This window comes from Chelonoidis abingdonii, chromosome 1 (genome assembly GCF_003597395.2).
Source record: "Chelonoidis abingdonii isolate Lonesome George chromosome 1, CheloAbing_2.0, whole genome shotgun sequence".
Taxonomy (NCBI): domain Eukaryota; kingdom Metazoa; phylum Chordata; order Testudines; family Testudinidae; genus Chelonoidis; species Chelonoidis abingdonii.
In genome coordinates, this window is record NC_133769.1 from 234,913,538 (window position 1) to 234,928,339 (window position 14,802).

General features: G+C 41.1%; 1 protein-coding gene and 1 long non-coding RNA gene across 5 annotated transcripts in view; one reads left to right on the forward strand and one right to left on the reverse strand.

Moving 5' to 3' along the window:
- Positions 1 to 14,802, reverse strand: part of FRMPD4 (FERM and PDZ domain containing 4) — a 497,083-nt gene that overhangs the window by 469,854 nt on the left and 12,427 nt on the right. The gene's annotated exons all lie outside the window — the stretch shown is intronic.
- Positions 9,759 to 12,928, forward strand: LOC116824465 (uncharacterized). The gene is made up of 2 exons (XR_004373629.2): positions 9,759 to 9,880; positions 12,761 to 12,928. It is a non-coding gene; the product is annotated as an uncharacterized LOC116824465 (long non-coding RNA).

Here is a 14,802-nt window from a genome sequence, read left to right on the forward strand (position 1 = left end):
TGCTAATGGGCTTGCAATTTCATGTGCCGTTCTTAACTTCTGTGGATCGAATCGTAATCTGAGCGTCATTTAGTCCATTAAGTGTTCGAAGTTTGGCTTCTACCATCGGATATGTAATAATCTACTCATATCCTCATTACCATTTGTCATGCCATACTTGTCTGAACTCCTCATTCGCCTCATTATAAGACAAAGCAAAGCTTGTTATAGATATTGGCAATGCTAGATCCTATATTTCTCACTCAATCCTCGAGTGTTTGCGGTCCCTTCTCTTTCTTTGTTTTTTTTATTTTATGCTGTAGAACCTTTACTATGGTTTTTAATTCCTTTGCAAGGTTCAACTCTACATGCGCTCTTTGGCTTTCTCCTTATTCCTACATGTTCTGACTCTCAATAGGTTAGCTTCCCTTGCTAATCCCTTCCATATTCCCTCTTGTGCTTATCTGCTTTTTCGCTAATCACTTTTGAATGGTTGCTCATCCCAGCTTTGTCTACACTAACTCTGCTACGGATTTTTTTCCATTTCTTGGATGTAGGCTTTGAGTAGTTTCTGCAACTTTCACTTTAGTATTCCGGCCTCTCACCTTTAGATCCCAAGTTCTTCAGTCAAGTCTCTTCCTAACTAACTCTTACGTTTTTGACGTTAGCCTTTTTGAATCAAAACCCTAGTCACAGATTATTTTTGTTTATTGTTTCTATTAGTTTAAACTGGATTAGCTCATGTCGCTCTGAACAAGGTTGTCCCCTACACCCATTTTTCTATGGGCTCCACTCACTCACCAAAACCAATCTAAAAATGACCTTTCGCAACTACTTGTGGAGTAATTCCATCGGCTATTCACATTAGGAAATCTGAGCATCATCTTGTTGACTAGCTTGTCTCCAGTCTATATCTGGGGAAGTTAAAGTCTCCATGATCACAAATTCTATTGTGTTTACTTCATTTAAAACATTAAAAGGTCCTCTATTCATACCAAATTAGCTCCCGTGGTTTTGCACACTCCAAGCCACTATCTCAGGGGAGGGGTTCTAGTAGCTTTCTTCCCCCAGTTGTGATTTTTGCTCAGACAGATCTCGTCTTATTCATCAATCCTTCTTATTTCTTTACAGTCACCTCATCATTGATATACAATGCAAACTCCCACACTTTGCTTTATTTCTTGTTTTCCTAAACAGCACATAGCTTTTCAATATCTTACTCTTAGTCATGAATGTTTCTGTTATCCCTATTATATCTGGTTTTACTTCCTGCACCAGTAACTCTAGTTCCTCCATTTTGTTACCTAGGCTCCTCACAATGGTGTACAAACATCTTAATTTTTGCTGTTTGGCTTCACTGACATTCTTTACCCGATTAGGCACAGACATTCTACCGCCAGTATCACCTATTAGACTGGTATCTACACTACTCTTCCTCCTTATGTCCATTCTCCTACCCATGGCTGTATCCTTTCTATCTTCGTTTTCTTCATTCTCAATGTTAAATTCTGGCATGGAGAGTACCTGGACATATCCCAACCATCTCCCCCAAATTCCTAGTTTAAAGCTCTCTTAGTCAATTGTGCCAGCCTCCATCCTAGAAGTCTATTTGCCTCCCTACTCAGGTGAAGTGCATCCCAAGAGAACAGTCCTCTGTCCATGAATGCTTCCCAGTGGCCATACATCCCAGAGCCCTCCTTATAGCACCACTGCCTGAACCATCTGTTGATTGCCATAATCTTGTCACACCTTTGTTGCCCTTCACTAGAAACAGGCAGAATCCCACTGAAGATCACCTGAGCCTCAATTTCCTTAAGTCTCCCTTGATATGTTCCAGCAAGAATCTAGCCGTTCATTCTCACATGAAGGAAAATCAGTGGATTCTTTCCCACTCCCATTAGGATCCTCTTCAGCCTGAGGTCCACATCCCGTATCTTAGCACCCGGCAGACAGCACACCCTTCTGTTCTCTGGATCAGCTCTGGTTACAGGCCTGTCTATTCTTCTCAGTAAGGAGTCTCCAATCACATAGACCTGCCTTTTCCTGGTGACAGTGTGATTCTCTGGTCTATCCTCTGTTCCCTCTGGCTGCACGTCCTCTTGATTCCTATTCACTCTTGCAATCCTCTGCAACCCATCCCGTATCCTCCTGGGGCTCACATTGGGTGTTGTTATCTCCATTGACTCTTCCCCTCTTCTTATAGGACTAGTTGCTCTTCTCTTCTTCCTTGCCCTCTCACCTTCAGCAACTACCTGCTGTGCCCCTTCTTCATTTTCCAACTCCCTAAACCTGTTCCTGAGCTCTACTTCTCCTTCACTGGCCTGTCTTTTCCTCTGCCTGGTTCTCTTAGTCACGTGCTTCCACCGTCCACTTTCCTCACCCAGCAGTTTCCCCTGACAGTTCTTTGGTCCTGCTTTCATCTGCAAGTCTGAGCTTTTCCATTCAGGCTCCTCATGTCTTTGCTCCATCATCCGCTCGAACCCCCTTCTAAATTAACCAGAGTTTCCACCTGCATCTCCAATCCTCGGATCTTTTCTTCCATCAGCTCTATCAGGTGGCACTTCATCCAGACAAAATTCTTATCAGGTACCTCCTCCAGGAAAATGTACATGCCGCAGCTTCCACATCCAATCATCTTCATTGTCTTCTCCCAGCTTGGGTCACTACCACTGCTGCCTCTGTATCTGTCATAGCCTTCTCACCTAAATCCTGTAAATCTGGGAAACACAAACCAAACAAAAACACCACCACCCACAGCAAAACAAACCCCCAACAAGCACCAAAACATTGCTAGAACACTGCACACTCCCTTCACTAGTCTGTTTGATCCTCTGCCTGCCTCTCTTAGTCTTCCCCCAAACTCCCCCTGCAAACTCCCACTCAAACTCCCCTATTTACAGCTCTGTTTGCTGGCTCCTGTGCCGCTGCAGCTGTCTGTGCCACTACCTGACTGGCTGGCTACCTTTATAGGACCCCTATAAAGAGGGGAGGGATAGCTCAGTGGTTTGAGCATTGGTCTGCTAAACCCAGGGTTGTGAGCTCAATCCTTGAGGGGGCCACTTAGGGATCTAGGGCAAAAATCTGTCTGGGGATTGGTCGTGCTTTGAGCAGCAGGTTGGACTAGATGACCTCCTGAGGTCCCTTCTAACCTTGATATTCTATGATTCTAGTCAGAGAAGCCCTGCTCCCTACTCAGGGCTCAGCTTCTTTCCCAGCACACTGCCGCTACAAATACCTTCTCTTCCAACAGATAGCTTTCTCAGGTGCCAGTCTCAGACTCTGAAAGGAACTTTCACAGGAACTATGGACCATCATAAAACTCACCATCTTCCCCTCCCACTGCAAGGCACATTTATTTGACCTTGCCATCTCTAACATAAACCCATAACACATGTGTGTGTAAACACCCTACTGCACTGCACACACTTCTTGCCCTGTGAAAAGGGTGAGAGAACGAACATGTGACAGATGTTAGTCATGTTGCTTAATGCACTACTGGAAGGCACAGAATAAGAATCTATATAGTATAATAAAGATGCAGCAGAGCAAAAATCTGTCGATGCCATCTTGAAAGTGTTCCAAAAGGAATAGGCACCAGGGCAATGCTTCACCCACCTCACTGCCTGACCGCACTACAGGAACAAAGACAGATGACCAGGAACGTCCCTGCCAGGGGAGGAACCCTTCTGCCAATTCTCCTGGAGATGACAGCACCCTATCCAACATCTCCTAACCCTTTGCTGAACATTTCATTTATTTTTCTCTCCTGCTCCTCTGTCAAAACCTCCCTCTTCCCCATTCAATTTGCAAAGAGTATTCTAAAAGGCTGTGGGTGCATTTCTGATGAGAATGTATATTTATTCATGTTATGCATGTGCGAGTACTTGCAACGCATTTTGCTTCCTGAGAACATTCTGGTGAATACCCAGTTTACTCAGCCAGATGTTAGTGGCAAAATGAATAAAAGGTGCAGGTCAGAGAAGGAAATCTGAGTTTTATTTGCAAGAATATATTTGCCCATATTTGCACAGCAGGCAAGTAAAAAATGGCAGTGGCTGAAGAAACCCTCTGAACAGCACTGTGATGAGGTAAACTTGCTCATTTACTGGGGAATGTTTATGTTACAGTCCCATGCAACTCACTTTACAGATTTCACATGAGCAGAATTAAAATTACTTAAACATCTCTTATACGTGAAGTAATGAACAGTAGTAAATATTATCCTCCAGACTGCAGGCCAGTCCTCATTCTCTCTAATCCAACTGAGCTTGACAGCAATAAATCCTCATAAGACAAAATGTGTTTTATGACTTTAATGCACTCAATTTCAAATTACTTGCACAGAAGTATCATAATTTGGTATAAACTTATAACACATTTTATCTGTTGTCAGGCATGCTCATCAACACAATAATACCGCATGCAGGACACACTGCGCCAAAGGATCAAAACTTAACCGGTGTCACCACCATTTGTCCTCATAAATGCAACGCTGCCATAGTACAGGGATGGTCAAACTTTTCTGGACATGTGGACCTGGGTGTGTATAGACTTGAGGTTTTGAGGCACAGGCATTCTGGGAGTGTTGTTCTGTCTCACTGACACATTACACTTCCTCAAGCCACTGAAACTTTGCTTGCCAATTCACTGTAAGTCTCCCACAGCCAAAGCTTCTTTTACAGGAAAAAAAAACAACATGCTGTTATTTCTGATTTGTGCTTTAGCCAGCTCCTCCTTCAGGCATGGATATGGCAATTATACAGGACAGCACATGGGCATAGTCTATAGTCTTTGAGAATTTGCGCTGGACCATGTTAGGAGTACTATTGGAAAACGTGTGGCTCCCACATCATACTTGAGACACCCCTACTGTAATGCTATCCTTATGTAACATTTCTCAATGCAATGCCTGCACTGATCACAGCTCTAGGGAAAAATATCTCCCCGCCCTCAGGAAATTAATCTGACTCAGAAATGAAAGCACGTCTTTTCCAAATTCAGCATTATAAATTATCCAGGAAACAAAAAATCTCTGAGAAAGGGAAAGCTATTCATAACCAATGGGTTAAGTCACTTGCCTTTTATCTCTAGGGATGAGGCTTCCAATTGGCACAGTTCCTAAATGAAAAAACTTTCTGTTAGGGCTCTGATGCCTTAGCAGGTACATCCCTGCACCTGAAGTACTGCCAGGCTTGTGGGGCAATTTTCTTATGGCTTCCCTCCCTCTAATAAATAACACCATCAGCGGATCGCGTCAATACATTTCCTTAAAAATTAAAGAGAGCACAAAAATAGCCTTGGAGCCTTCTAAACTGATTTCAAAGAGACTTCAACTGAGTAACTTCAAAATGACAGTTCTGCTTTAGTCTCCTAGGAAAGCTTGTTAGGCCTATGAGTATAACATCATAACCTACACATCTAGGGTAAGAAAGCAAATAGTTACCAACATACATTTCTGGATTTCTACCTCGAAAAACAGAAAGAACAGCAAAACAAAACATGCAAATTACTAATAGGATTGTGGGTTTGTTTTTTGATTGACCATCCTGTGCAAAATATCATTCTAATATAGTGTACTCCTAGGATAAACTAATGAGGCCAATATTGAAATGCAAAAGACACAGCTAGGGGAAGATTGTATTCTTGAAATTCTGGTTAGTTTGGGTAGGAAATGGTTTGCATATCTGCCAACAGAGCTTTTCTCCCAAAACACAGACCACAGTTGTGAGTGACTGATTTACAAAGTAAGAGGTATTAAATCACCAACGCCTTTGCTAGAGGATATTTGCCAGCTAAAGATAGGCTAAATTACTGCCTATGGTCCTTAGAAGTAAATGTACTAAGGTAATGCACGGAACTTATGTAAGAATACAAAAAAAATCAAGTGCTCGTTTTACAATAAGCTCTCCATAAAGCTGGTACCTCCTCAAAATGAAAGTCTTAGCAAAAATACTACATGGTCTAAAACATAATCTAACTTCTACATTAAATTACGGTAAGTCCCCACTTAACATCCTCTTGCTTAATGTTGTTTCTATCTTACGTCCCTGCTCAGTTACAGAACATGCTCCCTTTTAAGTTGTGTATGCTTCGCTATAACGTCGTTTGGCTGCCTGCTTTGTCCACAGCTGGCAGCCCCACATCAGCTTCCCTATGCCCCCGACACACACACACGCACAGCACCTCCTGCCCACCGGCAGACCCCACGGATCAGCACCTTTCCCCGCCTCCTGCCCGTGGCAATCAGCTGGCTTGCGGCATTCAGGAGGGAGTGAGGAGAAAGGAGGACTCGGTGCGCAGGCTCCCCCTCCCTCCCCTGCCTCCTGAACGCTGCAGGCCAGCTGATTGCCGCAGGCAGGGGAAGGAAGGGGGAGGAGCGAGGATGCAGCACACCTCCCACCTCCCTTCCCTGCTTCCTGCCTGTGGCAATCAGCTGGCTTTCGGTGTTCAGGAGGTGGGGGAAGGAGGGGAGCCTTCTCACCGTGTTCTCGCTCCTCCCCCGTCTCTCCTGAATGCTGCAAATCAGCTGATTGCTGCAGGCAGGAGGCAGGGGAGGGACAGAGGAGGAGCAAGGATGGGGCATGTGGAGTAAGGGGGGGGAAGAGGTGGGTTAAGGGTGGAGGCTTGGGGGAAGGGGTGGCATGGGCAAGCCAAGGGTTGAGCCCCCCTGTCCCTGGTGCTTGCACAGTAGGGGAAGCTGCCGTTGCTGCTGCGCAATGTGCTTCTTCTAGCCTATAGCACCTTCAGCCTCCTTGCCTGCCTCATTGTCTCCAGTGCCCATGGGCTGTGCCTGTGTGAGGTAATGCAGGGGCATCTCCCAACTGTAGTACTGTACTGTATGGCAAAAAAAAATTCCCTGGAACCTAACCCCCCCATTTACGTTCATTCTTACAGGGAAATTGGATTCGCTTAACATTGTTTCACTTAAACTTGCATTTTTCAGGAACATAACTACAAAATTACTTGAGGAGTTACTGTACATTTGAAAAACCTGCAGTAAATTTAAGTTCCACTTTAAAGGATTGTTCACTGTTCATGATCGGCACACAGATATCAGTGGGAGTCCTGCTCATGAATCGAGGGCGGTACAATATGCAGACCTAATAAAACAAGGACACTATCGCAGCTAAACAAGACTAAGTTTAAATCCAGGGTTACTAAATTTCAGTTATTTGTGGCAAGATTCAGTCTCCTGGTCTCATTTAAAAGGCAGAATGCCAAGTACAGTACATTCCCATTTATCCAAATGGCGTGAGGGATAGCCAAACCTTTCAGACAACTGGCTGTTCAGATAAACAAAAGTGCTATGTTGAGCTGTAGGTTCATTGATATAGTCCTCAATAAGGCCTGATCAACACTAAAAATTTAGATTGACATAGCTACTGTCACTCAGGGGTATGAAAAATTCATGCCCATGAGTACTATAGCTATGCTGACGTTACTCTTGGGGTAGACACGGCTAAGTGGACAGAAGATTGCTTCCTTCAACCTAGCTACCATTGCTCAGGGAGGTGGAGTTCCTACAGTAACAGAAACCCCCCGTTCTGTAACTGCAGGATGTGTTTATACTACGGTACTACAGCAGAATTGCTGTGGCACCGCAGCTCTGTTGCTTAGCCCCAGTAGTGTAGAAAAACCCAAATTGCAGGTAATTTCAAAACTGTTACACAAAGCAGCTAACTGAAAAGTTATTAACATTTGTGGTGTTGTTGTAGCCATGCTGGTCCCAACATATTGGAGACAAGGTGGGTGAGGTAATACCTTTTATTGGATCACCTTCTGTTGATGAAAGAGATAGATTTTCACGTTTGTAATTATAATAACTGATACAGCCATTATTATAGTTATTAGCAAGTGATTAACTAACATAGGGCTGCATGGGGAATGCACTTTGGATTCAGATAACTAGGAGTTTCAGATAACGGGAATACAGAGAACTGGAATTGAACTGTACACTACTTTTTCTAGTTTTGACTGCAATTCCTCCTTAGATACAGTGTCCTTTTCCCTTTGGCAAACACTAGTCTCATTCCCTCTTACGCTTCACACTCCAAGAGCCCAAGCCATTCTGACTTCACTCGCTTAACTTCCATGATTGCCTATCAGTCTTCTTGATATCATTCTCACACCTTCACCAATAAGGTTTGTTAATTTGTGCTGCCTCCACTGTTTTAGCAAAAACACAGTACATAACCATGCAGAGCCTAGACAGACAGACAGAGTGGCTAACAGTTTTTGTTTTAAAACATTCTATGACAAAGTGAAGAAACAGCAGGAAGAATAAATATTTATAACCCACAGAACACTTCTCACTGTGTTTTATGAAGGTAAATTGGTTGCTGGGTTTTAAATAGAGTACTTGACAGATGGGTTTTAAGTGTTTCTCTCCAGCAAAAGAACTTGCAATATGCTTTAATGGAATGGTGAGAGAGCAGAGGGAGTGAGGGAGCTGCCTGCAGGATACCTGAAGCCTGGAGCAGGCTTGCTAAATAAGCCAGCCAGAGACACCTGGCACAGTAAAGGAACCTCCAGCGGCTAGTTTCTTACAAGAAAACTGAAAGCAAAAAGCCACAAGAGAGTCAGCTTGGGGAGGGCAGTGACAGGCTGGTAAGAGAGATTCTGTGAAGGAAACTTTTCCTGTTCCCCCAGGCTCTGAGGTAGGAGCCATGCCCTGGGACAGATTTTTGGGGACTCTGAGTGATTGGGGAAATTCCTTTTTGTGTTTGCTTTCAATAACTGTAAACAAAGAAAACCAGACTCAAAGAAGGGCTGTTACTGAAAGAGAAAGACTGTGAAGTTTCTTTAACATGCCTTGAAGAAGGGGGAAATATAGATGGGGGCACTGCAGAGGCACTCCTGGCCACAAAGGGACACTTGGGTGGTGACCACCCCATGACAGGGACATTAAGTACAGGGGGGGGTCGCATCTTACGCAGGGGTTAGGTTCTGAAGTCACCACATAAGGCAAAAATCGTGTATAGTCAAATGCTCATTGAGTGGAATGGTGGGTGAAATCGTCCGTACTACAGGTATAGTATTTAAATTTTTAATTTTTTTTTTTGCCAAGTGTGTATAGTTAAAATCACGTAAATTAAATGCATCTATGATGCGACTCTACTGTATTTCATTTTTGAAGTGCCTGACTTACATGATCACAGCTAAGCAGCCTTGTGAGCCTTTAGCAGTGGCACTAGTGGTCATGCAAAGTGACGTTTCTAATCTCACTCCCGTATGAGATAGACTAAATGTTAAATTTGAAAGAACATATGCAAATAATTCCAAGTTCATATTTTATACCCGGCCTAATGCTAATTTGAGTATTGTTCCACCAAGCAGTAAACACATGCTGATGTTACAAACACGATTACTTCTACAGATGAAAAATGGCAATAAAATCAAAATAATTTTCATATTTGCATATGTTTATCAACAAAAAGATCTAAATGTTCATGGTTTATAAAATAATAATCCATTTTATGGTTGCTTTTTGTAATTAAAATGTCTTCTAGAGCCGTAAGAACCTGGATTGTTTATTTGTACTGATTTTAGAATCAAAGAATCTGAGAATCAGGAAAGAAAAACATAACTGTATAGTCGCTTACTTTCCAATTAGAATGTTGTGCTGCACTAGTGGTCTATTTTTCGAAAGCCATATTTTACAGCAGCATAGCCTTCTTAACTCATTTTGGTAAAAGATGTCATATATTATGACAGTTATATTCTTCGGAGCACTGTCAAATTTGAATTAGAAATATGTTGTCTGGTTTTGTTTTAGGGAAACTGTTAACTGTCTAGTCTATTACAAAACATCTTTCGAGATGCTGGATTACAGTGATGGGCATTTGAGGAAGGTGGGGAAAGGGAGGGGACATAAAAATCTATGGCTTCCTCTAGACAATAGGTAAGAGTTTACAAAGCAAGAAGTTTTTTATTAAGTTTCCTTGAATGGACAGAGTGATTTTTAGAAAGTCCTCATCTGATATAAAATTTCTTGTAGTTCCCAAATTAAAAGCCCAAGTCTGCATTACAGTAAGAAAAATCATGCTGATATCTAACCAAAAGGTTTTCTGTTTCTTTGTTTTAAACAATGCGCAGACAAACACCTGTCAACCAACTGAGAGTGCCAGTTTCAGATTCTCAAAATCTTATAGCATTTGTTCATTTAAGTAGATAATATAAAATCCAGAGAGAGTTTTTTTAATCTCAATTTAATTTCCAAACTAGTAACCAAAGTTTAGACAGCTATATACATCTCCGCACACATTAAAAATCAGTGTGTCAGTCTATAGACTTTTATAAACCTTTGATTACAGTTTATATTTTAAAAAAAAAATACTGCACCATTCAGCATACAGAAAAATGTAATTAAAAAAACCTTTCACCTACCTAGGTAGATAGCAGTTGTTGGCTTACAGCGTCTTGCATTGATTAATATGATGAGCTAATGAATAAAGTAATTAACAAAAAAAAATGCAACTGTCTTCAAGAATTTTTATTCCAACCCCTTTGTCTCTTTCTAACACATACAATATGGCCAGTCACAACTGAAACCATGATGGGTGAAATAATCTTTGCCGAGAGGAAGTTTCTGCCCAACTCTGATCAGTGAGTGGCTGGCTTATGCCCTAAAGCATAAGGATTTCTGTATGGATTTATATCTCTTACGCATTTTATCCTATCCAGTGTAACTGTGGATATTTCCATTATCAATATAAATATTTCTTTTTTACTTTTACTTTTTACTCTTATCTTATTATCTTGAGGCAAAGAGTTCGACAGGTTATATATGTGTTGTGTAAGGCTATTTCCTTCTATCTGTGTTATATGCTGCGTCTCAGTTTCACTGAATGTCCCTCATTCTTTATTATTAGAAAGCATAAATAAAAGAGTTCCCCATTTACCTCCTTTATTCATGTATTATGTCCTCTCTTATTCATCTCCTCTCTAAACTGCATCCGACATGCATCCAACGAAGTGGGTATTCACCCACGAAAGCTCATGCTCCAATACGTCTGTTAGTCTATAAAGTGCCACAGGATTCTTCGCTGCTTTTACAGATCCAGACTAACACAGCTACTCCTCTGATACTCTCTAAACTGAACAGTCCTAATCTTTTCAATCCCATATCATATGGAAGTCTTTCCATGCCTCTAATTTTTAGCACTTGTCAACTTTCTATTTCTTCTAAATCTTTTTTGAAATATGGTGACGAGACTGAATACAACATTCCAGGTGAGGGTAAAAAAGCAATTTACATAATGGCATTGTAATATTTTCAGGATTAGTTTCTATCCCACTCCTAACACATCAGAATATTTTGTTTGCTTTTTTGGTCACCACTCTACATTGACAGGAAGCTTTCATTGAGCTTTCCACAGTGATGTCCAAATGGTTATAGTTAATTTATAACCTAGCAGTGTGTATGAGTGGTTCAGATTATTCCTTCCAAATAACTGACAGGGAGATGTCAAACAAAACACTGTAGACAAAGTGCTTTTAGAGCTTTGCTGGCATTCTAATCTGGAATGAAAGAAAGAAGGGCCACTGAATGTTTATGCAGTTCCCATCCGGTGGAGCAGATTCCTGGATAAATTCAGAAATAATTTGGGCAAGCTGCAGATGATCAGTTCTTCTGTCACCACCCAGTGTCACTGCAATCAATCAGCATTCCTAGAGGGACACATGGGACAGTGAAGTCATCTGTCTAAATACCAGAGGTATAAAGGAAATTGTACATATTTTCAAGATGTTTCAGGGTGTGAATGTTGTGTCTTTGTGGGGAAAAAAAACTGAAAGAAGATCTGATAATTATCTGGAATAACAAATAAGGGCAAACAAGAAATTTATAATGTAGTGCCAAGATTTCCAAAACTGACTAGGGATTTGGTGGTCAACGTCAGCCACCTTAAAAGGGCCTGATTATCAGACGACACACGCTCAGCCCTTTCTGAAAAAAAAAATTGAATTAAATAAAAATCCAGCCCTTTATGATGATATCTCAAGTGGGGCACTTGAAATTACACTCTGCTTTTGAAAACCATATCCTAGGTATTTAGTAGTGAAATTCTTGTCCAGTAAAATTATCAATCACGAAATAAAATCCACAAACCAAGTCAGTGACTGACAGTTACACATATGAGTTTTCCGTTCAGTTGACTGTTACTATGATCACTGTTTGAACATTTGTGTCATATTTTATAGCATTTGCTACCACACGAGACATAAGTCACTGTGTACCAAAACATAAGAAATCCCACCATGGAGGGTGATTTATTAGGTTTATTCACGTAATGAAAAAGCCTTAACTTTTGACACACTAGGCATGAGTTATGATGACCTTACCCAAGAGTGAAAGAAACACAATCACCCTTCACAGATGACATACTCCATTTATTCAACAGAGATTAATTTAGGTTTATTTTAAAGGGCTATAATTTTATGTACAGCAGAACCTCATTTACCTGGTCTAACTGAGACCAAGGCCAGCTCAGATAATCAAAACTCTGGATAAACCAGATAATGGGAAAATGCGATGCTGCAGCACAAGCTAGCAGCTACAGGACAGATGACCCGCTTCTGGCCCTGGATTCCTGGTTGTTCAGTAAATGCAGAGAGCCAGTTAAGGGAGGGTCTGATAAACAGGGTTCTATTGTACATATAGTTTGTCTTTTTTAATGCAGTATATTCGGTAAATAGATCAAATCAACTGTCAAACTAAGCTTGTCATCTTAGAAAACAGATCATGTTATCTTCATATGTAATGCAAATTTTACATTCCCAGGAGAAAAGGCTGCGAGAAAAGATGGCCAACCATGGAGCTGTCACATCAGAAGCACTCCACCAAAACTGGAAAGCAGATGCAAAATCATGGGGCATGGCTCTTCTGTTGAACAACACTGATAGCAAATGTTAGACCCTTGCATAAAGTTGCTGACTGCTGTCTACTGAAGATTTGTACCAAATGCATCTCATTAAATCCATTCCGGATATGGGGAGATGGTAGGGGCCCTGTAGGCCACAGAAGCTACACTCTGAGACAGAGTTCCTACAGGCAGAACCGCAGCAACAGTCAATTTAGGGAGAAAGCTTTGGCTGGGATTTCAGTTACACTATAAAGAACATAAGAATGACCATACTGGGTCAGACCAAAGGTCCATCCAGCCCAGTATCCTGTCTACCAACAGTGGCCAGTGCCAGGTAATTCAAAGGTATTATTTACCTTATTAATTAAGAAACCCCAGGAAGGAGGTGATTTTGCCTATAGGAAATGTGAGCAAAGTTTGGTGGGAGGAGGGTGAGACCACCACCTGAACCTAAGACCATTTCACACAAATTTTGGTATCTGTTAGTTCACCAAAATAAATTAATAAATGAGAAGATCAGGGGAAGAATTAGAAATAAATCTGTGCAGACTTTTGGCTCCAGTAGCAGCTACTTTAATTTTATTTGTCATTATGTACCAAACTTTTTCAAAGATCACATGGAAATTCAATAGTCAAGTTACCTTCATTCAAGGATACCAAAGAATTGCCTAAACATTAATTAAACCTTACCACCACCCAGCTGCTGAGCAAGCAGTGAATCTGGGCTCTTAGAAAGAAAGTGAAGCTTGAGACTGATATAAAAACTACTATACATGAAGAAAAGGCCAAAATGACTCACTTTCTTCATAAACAGGAAAAACAAAATTAACATTGAGTTATTTGCTGTGATTCCAGTTATCTAACAACTTCCATGTGACATGTGTCTTAATGGGGCTAGCTGGTGTTCTAGAGGGATCACTGTTTTCTAGGATGCCAGGGCAGAGCATAGCCAGTGGATGTGGCTTTGAAGGCTAGATAAACCAGACACTTATATCAGAGCCAAGATTGCCAAGTAATCCTGACTCACAAGCTGTCCCAATTATGTAACATTATTGAAATGGAGGATTTGACAGAATAAATCTTCCCAAGTGAAAAACAAATGAAGGGCAAATAAAATGAAGCAGAATGGAAGTCACCAAGTGCATTAGAAAATCAAAAGCAATGAAGAGAAAGAAATAGTGTATATTTGGGGGTGGGTGAGCTTAAACTGCTGAAATAAGAACACTGGGGAGAAGACTGTTCAGTAATAACTAATATCACAAGCTGTTTTTGGCTGATACAATATATATAATAGGATCAACTCCAGAATCAGGTACTGTGTCTTTAATTAGACTGCTAATGGTTATGTCAGTGAATGGGTCATTTTAAAAACTAAATTGACTAGCACTGTTTTATTTAGTCTTGTGTAAGAAACATTTCAACACCCCACACACAGATTAGTTCATTTTCTGGGAACTATAATATAATCTGAAAACAAGAGATCAACTCAATGCCATTAATGCCTGGTGAGTTTAAAACAAATGAAAAAGGAAATACTTCCCACCGTGTACACATATCCTATGTAATTCACCAGTACAGGAGGTCATGGGGTGGAGATGAATTGTTAAAGGGCTGAATAGCTTACCATTAATGACACGTAGCTATTCATGCTAAGTAAGTGTGGTAATGTCCCTTGCTTCAAAGCATAAGCATATCATCTGTAAGGGTAAGGAAGGAACTTTCTTCTTCTTTCCCCTTTCACACACTAAACTATTAAGTTTATGCATTTCCTCTGAAGTAATGGCCACTGGCAGAGGCAGGATAACCAGATTTGATGAATGAATGAATCATCCACTATGGCAAATCCTGTACGCTTTAGTTAAACATCCACAACTCTCACTTTATGATGCTATACTTGACAAATCTCCGTACCACCACCTTCATTGCTCTCAGAACACTGCACTGTAGCAAAGCCTTGGTA